Source organism: Carettochelys insculpta, chromosome 1 (assembly GCF_033958435.1).
Source record: "Carettochelys insculpta isolate YL-2023 chromosome 1, ASM3395843v1, whole genome shotgun sequence".
Taxonomy (NCBI): domain Eukaryota; kingdom Metazoa; phylum Chordata; order Testudines; family Carettochelyidae; genus Carettochelys; species Carettochelys insculpta.
In genome coordinates this window covers 11,581,781-11,590,614 of record NC_134137.1, presented here as the reverse complement: position 1 = coordinate 11,590,614, position 8,834 = coordinate 11,581,781, and the positions used below count along the sequence as shown (strand labels likewise).

The 8,834-nt window shown below is 52.0% G+C and overlaps 1 pseudogene; it reads left to right on the top strand.

The window, feature by feature from the left end:
• The first annotated feature begins 463 nt into the window (after positions 1-463).
• LOC142024178 (ecto-ADP-ribosyltransferase 5-like) lies at positions 464-8,308 on the top strand (annotated as a pseudogene).
• Positions 8,309-8,834: the final 526 nt, after the last annotated feature.

Here is an 8,834-nt window from a genome sequence, read left to right as displayed (position 1 = left end):
TGCAGGCTCTCCCATGTTGGTGTGTGACGAGAACCCCTCCACAGTGTGTCCTACACAGCTGGCAGCGAAAGGTGAGTCTGCTGGGGCAGGTAGGGGAACCACCATGGACTGAAACAGCCCAGCCTGTGCGTGTAGAGCTCCAGCCAGTCCCCACCACCATGGCGGCCCATCCGCCCCTTGGAGCAGGAGGGTCAGAGTTCAGTCCCCATTGCCCCCAGGAGGGTCCGAGTGGGTGAACTGGCCAGCACCGTGATGTTTGAGCCCAGGTCCCGGCTGGGCTCTGAGTTGTGCTGGAAATGAGGTGATGTGATCACTCACGTCTGCAGACTGAAAGGCTTGGGGGTGATTTCCTGTGTGGTTTGTGGCGGGTGAGGGCGTGGAGGACTCATAGGAAAAGTCTCAATGGGCACAGTGCGATATAAGCCAGTGACGCCTGTGAGCCGTGTTTCACTCTGAACCTACCATGGACATCCAGCCTATGGACCTGCAGGTAACATCTTGAAGCATTTGGGTCAAGTTCAGGGCTGGGGTAAATCCCCTGGAGGGAGGATGTTACCACATGATGACAGGTGGCACTTGCCTCCTTCAGAACTACGGGTTTAGCAGCAGCTCATGAGTTGGGGGCCATGGTTTTTTGGAGACCCATCTGATGGGAACTTAAAGGGGGTCAGCTTGTCGGAGGGGGGTGGAGGGTAGGCTCCCCTAAAATTACTGGCCACTCCTGAAAATTTAGTCCAAAGGAAATAAAACAACCCGTTTATATTTTGTTCTCAAAAAGAAACAAAGGAAAGTTTTTGCCCAGACACAATCATAGAAGCTCAGGGCTGGGAGGGACCTCAGGAGGTCATCTAGTCCAGCCCCCTGCCCAAAGCAGGATCAACCCCCACTAAATCATCCCAGCCAGGGCTTTGTTAAGCTTGGACTTAAAATCCTCTCGGGCTGGAGATTCCACCACCTCTAGGAAACCTATTCCAGTGCTTCACCTCCCTCCTAGGGAAACACCTTTTCCTAATATGCTCCCTACTGTAAACTTGAGACCATTGCTCCTAGTTTTGCCACCCATCACTACACATTCTCAATGGCAACTCTTCCCTCCAGACCACAAAACTCTTTGCTTCTTTCGAGGGGTTCCTGCTCTTCTTCCTCTCCTGAGGTGGCTCAGGGGTGTCCCTACAGGACCCCCGTCACCTTGGAACAGGGAGCCAGGGCGGGCATTCCTCTTGGGTCATGCTGAGATTCTCATGGCTTATTCTTCCAGGGCATGAAGATATTTCTGCTGATTACCATGATGTACCTTTGCACTCACCCTTTGATGGCTGCCCGTCAGGTATTGCAAGCTAAGCTGTAATGTTGAGAAGCTACACTGCTGTCTGCTTATGTATCTTTCAGTCCTTTGCTGCTGCCCCTCACCGTGGTATCTGGCCAGCTTCCATCCAAAAAGCGTTGGCAATGGTGAGGTTCCCAGGGGACTTCTCTGGCTCCTCCCTGTTCTGGGGTTCTGGAAAGCTCTGCTGGGAGCTGGGTTCTGGATTGGTTTAGCTGTGGGGGAAGGGCTGGAGGTGGTAGAAGGGGCTGCTGGAGCTGTGAGAGGTGGTGTGGGTTTGGTTGAGGACTCTGCCTGAGAGGAAGGTTCTGCTGCGTTTCCTAACGACAGTCAGACTGGGATGAAGCAGAGCTCCTCTGGAAACTCACCGCAGAGCAGATGCCCTCACCTGGGACATGCTCTTTGCTAGGGCTTCAATTCAGCCAGAGCTGTTCAGAGAAGGGTGCTGGTAAATTCAAACCCAAGCCCCAGGCCCTGGCTCCTCCACACCAGGTGAGACAAGAGCTCTGTCCTCCCTCGTGCTGAAGTTTCAGGTTCTGGTGACCCCCATCCTCATGGGTCTAATGCCCGAGGACCCCCACCCTGTAGCTGAAGACCCAGGACTGGAATGGGTGTGGGGCATGGGGGATGCCCGAAATAGTGTCTGACAATTCAAGCCCTCTTTTACCCGGATCTCGTGCCCTTTGTGTTCTGCTGGGACTGCTACGTCCCTTACTCGATTTGAGCGCGTGTGGCAGCCCAGAACATCACATGTTCCTTATGGACAGTGCTGGGCTGAGACCACTCTCTCCAATAGTACAGGCCACAGCAGGGTCAGCTACTGGGCAAAGTCCTGGGCCTAGAGGGAATGAAGCTTCTGCCACATCAGCTGCTCAGGAGCTGGGGGAGTCAGGGGCCCTGAGTGCCTGGAGCAGGGAGTGCGCATCACCTCCCTACTTGCAGATGTCTTGAAACCCACAGGGGCCTGGCCATTTGCACGGAGAGCCTGACCCTCAGCAGTGCATGGTCCAGCCATGTCTTAATCAGGCCTGCCAAGGGGGGAGCTCCAGGCTGCTTTGAACTGCCATGGCAGCATTGCTCCAGCTGTGCACAGCTGGGAGGGAATGAGGGGGCCCAGGAGCAGGGTCCCAGTGGCACTGAGGTCCGAATGACCTAAGCCTCGCCCCTTCCACAACTGATTCACCATCTAACAAAGCCTCACAAGTAACAGGCAGTGCTGTAGCTCCTTAAAGACTAACAAATGTATTTGAGTTTTTGTGGGTAAGACCCACTTCCTCAGCTTCGGAGTAGACAAGTAGAAGCCAGTGGGTCTTACCCATGACAGCTCATTGCCTCATAAATAAATGTGTCAGCCTTTAAAGCGCTACAGGACTGCTTGTTATTTGTGAAGCTACCGGCGAACACAACCACCCCTCTGAGTCTATCAAAACATCAGCCATTAGTGCTTTCTAATCTGTTCATAAATAGCTGACGGGTTTGGCAGTTCCACTCTGATCTCTCTCACAGAACAGGCTCAGTGAAATCGCTGGGTTAGTCTGTATCGTCACAGAACAATCAAAGCAGTCCTGTAGCATTTTAAAGACTAACAATATAATTTAATCGGTGATGAGCTTTCGTGGGGCACACCCACTTCTTCACATCTGGAGAATGCTCTCGCAGGATATTTTTCCTGATCTTACCTGCTTCCACCCTGATGATTCCCCTGTGGGGCAAACTAGTCTGCTATAAAAAGATGCCGGCACCGACAAAAATAACAGGTGATTTCAGCTGTCCAACTAAAGGCTTCACGTAGGACCTTTGTTCTCAGACGGGGCTGAGCTTCAGCACTCTGAAATTTAAGATCCTTTAAAGCAGTGTTTTTTAAACTGTGTTCCATGGAACAGTGGTGTTCTGTGACCAGCTCCCAGGTGCGCCGTTGCAACTAGCAACCACATGTTGCATAGGTATATATTTTCTATTATTAAAACCAGATACAATGTTACTTCTTCATTGCTGTGGCACCTGATTAAACTACTTTAGTTTCTCACAGAATCCCAGAATCCCAGGGCTGGAAGGGACCTCAGGAGGTCATCTAGTCCAGCCTCCTGCTTCAAGCAGGATCAACCCCACAAAGTCATCCCAGCCAGGACCTTGTCAAGCCGGGACTTAAAAACCTCAAGGGATGGAGAATCCACCACCTGTCTAGGCAACACATTCCAGTGCTTCACCACCCTCTTGGTGAAGTAGTTTTTCCTAATATCTAACCTACACCTCTCCTTCTGTAACTTCAGACCATTACTCCTTGTTCTGCCATCTTTCTCTTTGCTGTATAGGTTGCTGTTTGGGTTTCTTTTTTTTTTTTTTTGAGGCGGGGAGGGTCTGATAACTTTTTGAAGAAAATTTTCCTAGGTGTTCTGCAGAAAAAATACTATTGTTAGGAGTTCTGTGGGCTCAAAAAGTTTAAGAAACACTGCTTTAAAGTGTGTTCAGCTGGACCCATCCCCCCTGCAAAAAAAAATTAGAGTTAAAAAATGTGGACTTGCTTGTCACCCTGTAAAACCACAATATGCACGTCAGGCATATGCCGCTGAAGATGCCGCTCTGAAGTACTGCAAGGAAATCATCATGGTCCAAAGATACATAAGGTGAGAAAGTGAAAGTGAAAGAGAAGTACGATCTGTGTGGCATGATTTTAAGGGAGATGGACAGAAACGCACAACCCACCCCTTGTTTTTTTTCCAGAATTTCCTATGTACAAACGAGGGTTATGAGTTTATTTGGCAAGAGATTTATTCCTTCTCGCTCTCACAAGCCTCATTTCTACCAGCGTAGTATGATGAGGCTTCTGGGAACAGCTACGGAACTTAATCCAGGGTATCTTTGCTTAACACTGGGCCACTTACAGCCCCAGGCAGGGATTTCCTTCGCACTAAGGCAAATCCAGCCAGCCACAACAACACCTCTGCCAGCCCCACTGACCAACTAGACGCCATACAAGCAAACCCACAGATTTCCCAGCTAATTCAAAATGCCCACACCAGCACCCCCAACTAAGGTGGGAGGTTTATAAAACTCTTTTCACCAACTTCACACACATTCTTCTGGGCCCCAAAGGGTCCAGCCACAGTCCCAGGTCAATATATACTTGGAGCTTACCCAAATCACTACACTGACCTTCAAGCCTTTGGACCTTAAAATCTAACAAACAGAGAACAGGGTGAGAGAGAAAAATTGTAAAAGAGGTACTTTACATATATCAATTACAGATATGAATGTAGGCCAGCGACATTATGTGGTGATTCTTGAAAGCTTTTGCGAGCATCCTTTTAGGGGATGGGCCCCTAGTCCAAAGAGGCTTAATTCAGGAGGACTGAAAGAACAAAGATGGACCCTGCCAGGGCCCCTCTTATAGTTTTTCCACTGGAGGGAAAAAGGCCTTTCTTCTTCCCATAGACCCTTGAGGGTCAAGGTCATCTGACCCAGGTGAACTGCTGCGGCAAAATGCCATTGGTCACTGGTTTTACCAGCCTGCCCCAGTCATTTACATGGCAGGTGGGATGGGTGTCTGGCCATCTGGTTTCAATTCCTTTGCTCAGCCCAGGTCACCTGACCCACTGGGCTGCAGTCCATTGACAAGTCCCAAATTCCTGAGATGTATATTCGATGTCTGAGCCTTTGATTATTCATCATCCTGGCTGGGGAGGCGATCACACGTCCTATTGTGAATCTTAGCACTCAAATATTGCTAATACAGCTGTAGAGCTCCTATCTAGCTTTCATAATTGGCTTAAAAATCCAGTCACATGACAACCAGATCTAAAGCCCCTATACCTTGCTCATCAGCAGGAGGGAATGAAAGGAGCTTAGGAGCTAAAGCCACATGTTTTACCACGTGAGCTAGAGGCCAGCTAGTGTTCAGCCTAGGCTGTAGAGCAGAGACTTCACTCTCCCTGGCCAGTGGTCTTAGAAATTCAGGAAAAATGTCCCATGAAGGCTGGCCCCAGTGCGCTTCCACTTGCACATTGGAAACCTGGCAGCCACCCGTGCCTGGTGTTTTATAGGCTGTGGTGTTTCCAGGTGAGTCTCCAGCCAGAGCGGGTGCTGGACATGGCATACGATGCATTTGATGACCAGTATATAGGCTGCACGGAAGTCATGGAAAGAGAAAGCAGGGATATACTGGAGGAAGAAAAGTCAGCGCACAAGGGCTTTCAGAGAAAATGGAAAACTGCAAGCAAAAAATGGAATGATAGGAAGAAACAACTCCCCCTGCCTGATGGGTTCAAGGATGAAAATGGAATTGCGCTCCTGGTCTACACCAGCGGAGGTCCAGAGAATTTGCACAAGGAGTTCAACAAAAAGGTGAGAGAGGCTGGTCAATCCCTGGACTATTATCTCAAACATTTCCCCTTCAAAGCCCTTCATTTCTATCTGACCAGAGCACTGCAGCTCCTGAAGAGAGACTGTGCCGAGATGTACCAGACGCAGGTGTACAGGGGAATCCGTCCTTTCCGCTATAAGCCCGTTAAGCGAGGTGGTCTGGTCAGGTTTGGAACATTTGCCTCTTCATCTTTAGAGCAGGAAGTAGCTGAGAGTTTTGGCACAGACACATTCTTCACCATCCGGACGTGCTTTGGGGTCCCCATTGCAGACTTCTCTTATAACAAAAAGTCAGATGAGGAAGAAGTGCTGATTCCAGCCTATGAGATGTTTAGGGTGTCCAATTTCTCCTCGAACAAGACCGGCAACAAGTTTGTCCTTCACAGCTCAAACTGCACCTTCAGCTGTTACAACTGTGCCTACATAGAAGGTCAGTGGGAGACTTTGGGTCTGATTGGGTTGTCATGCAAGTGGTACTGTCCCCTGGGCTCTTTTCATCACTGTTTGGGGTACCTTAAAAACCCCTGCTCCTGGAGTTAGGTCGTTACGGGACAATCTGATGTAGTAGAAAAGGGCCGGGTCCTGGCTGGAGCAGTGACCGCAAAGAACTTCTCTTGCTGGTATAAAGGCAGCATAAGAGACTCCTGTGTCAACTGCTCGGACCCCACATCTGCTAGAAGGGTGGGGTTTCTGAGAGCAGGGAGGAGGCAGGGCAAAGAAAACCTTACCACTTTCTCAATGTCCCACCCCCGCCAAACCCTCCCTGTGCTGCCTCCCGTTCTGCTTGGCTAGCTCCCTTTGTTCTGCGGCTGGGAGCAGTGTTCCCTGTCAGCTGATTAGCAGAGCACCCACAGCCTCCTACCACTAACAGCCTGTGTTTCTATTGGTGGTGCACCTCTGCACATGCCTCAGTGCACAGAACAAAATTTATTCTGCCCCAATGAAAAAAATTAGAGAGATGATGGGTTGGAAGAGAGGCTGGAAGTATTTTAGAATTGACTGGCCAATTCAGGAAGGAACCTTTCTAGTTCCAGGAGCCAGGCTGGGGAGAGACTTGTTACTGAATGGGCAAGAAGGAAAAATATATTATCTGTTGTCTAGTAGTGCACAGGGGTCCCAGCTGAGATCAGGGCCTGGATGAGCTCGGTGCTGTACCAACACACATCCCTGCCCAGAAGCGCTTGCAGGTGGTAGAAAGGAAGGAGCTTTGCTCCTATTTTACAACTGGGAAACTGAGGCACAGGCTAGCTGAAGCAACCTACCTCCAAGCTCACAGGCAATCCGGTGCAGAATCAGGGACTGCGTTTACATCTCCTGACCACTCAACCATGGGCTTAGCCACAAACCCTCGCTCTCACTCCTCTGCTTGTGGCCGAAATGGGCTGGCCCAGACGGTATCTATGCCACCACTGGGCGGTTGGCATGTGAGGGTGCTGCAGCACATGCTGACATCTCTCTGATGGGGGTTAGCTGAGAGCGGGGATCCCTCTAACTTTTGCTGCCCTCTGGGTGGAATAAATTTTGTTATGTGCACCGAGGCATGCACGGATGTGCACCACCAGTAGAAATACGTGTTGCCTGCCAGTAGGGCCGACAGCCACTGCCAGCTCTGGGGCAAAGCAGGAATGGGGGCCTGGCTCTGTGTTGCCAAAAGGGGTGGGGCCACAGGAGGAAGGGGCGGGGCCAAGGGCAGTCAGCCTTTAGCACTGCCCAGATTGCGGTGCTGGGTCCCTGCCTCATTCCTTCCTGCTGTGGCACTGCAAAGAGGGCCAGAGCTCTAGCTGCCACCACTAGTGCTCCAGGCCTCTCTGAAACGCTGGGCCCCAGGACAACTGCCCCCTTTGCTACCATCATGGGCAGGCCCGGTGCCCACTCTGGGTGCTGTGGGCTTTCTGCTAATCAGCTGGGCGGCACCTGAATCTCTCCTGGGCAGTCGCCCCCCCCAGGCGCTCGGCTCCCCCAGGCACACTCGCCGAGAGCCCCTCTGCAGGGCCGTTATCCTCTCGCACACTGCCCTAGCAACCCCCTGCCTCCTCCCATGCCTTCCTTCCCAGCAGTCAGCGCCATAGGGCAGCACCCTGGGATGCAGCCCGATGCATGGGGCTGGGGGGGACTGTGGGTTGCTAATCAGGGCAGAGATGATGACTCCCACTCTCAGGCCCCTGCAGAGACGTGGCTGCTCCCAGTCGCTTCGGTGCATCGCTCTCCAGCGTCCAGTGTGTTCTAGCTCTCACCTTCCATGTGAACTTCAGTCCCCATTTTCAAGGGGGCCGACAGACTTGCCCAGCCTCTGGGCAAAGTGCAGGGGCAGGCGGGTCCACACTGTGAGAAGGGGCGTGGCCTGGGGCAGAGCTGGGTGCCGGTGACTTAAAGGGACCGGGGTATTTGCTCCCTTTACCCCCGCTCGTTGGTGGGCCTGGCCATTTTACTCCAAATACAACCCAGCACATGGGCCGGGGAAGCTGCTGTTCTGGGGTGACCTCACCCAGGGAGGTTCCGAATGAGGTGGCTAGGCAGGCTGGGTCAGACTGCAATTCACACGGGCCTTCTGTTCATGTTTCAGGAAAGAAGGGCCCCGTTGAGCCTGGCTGTCAGAGGCATCGCTCACGCCAGCTGAGCCCCTGAGCACTCGGGCTGGGCGTGCCGTAGGTCCCAGAATGCAGAAGCAGAGAACCACGTGAACTGTTTGCTTGGCTCCTTTCCGGTCCCTTGTACAGGCCAGTTGTGCTCCAGTACACTGGTAAACAGCCAGGGCTCAATAGGCAGGAACTTTGTTAAACTGCCCGACCTTCCCCTCCCAAGGCCGCCTGCCGATGTCGTGTCAACAGTTCACCACTCGAAAGCGTGGGAAAGCTTCCTCTGGATTCACTTTCTGCCTTTGCAGCCTCAGCCTCCTGCTTTGCCGCGTCCATTCTGTGCCCATCTCGTTTTATAGTTCACGCTGAACCCCACTTTAATCGTCTGGGCTGCGGGCTGCAGTGTGCTGGTCGCTGCTGGCGCGGGCTGCGGAGCTGACGTTTGATGGAACATGTTGAAGACATCTGCTGTTGTTTCCAAGGCGCTCAGGGTCCCAGAGGGTGGTCTCTCTCTCTCTCTCTCTCATTCTTTCTGATCATGGGCAGAATAAATTTTATGCGCACCAAGACGTGCG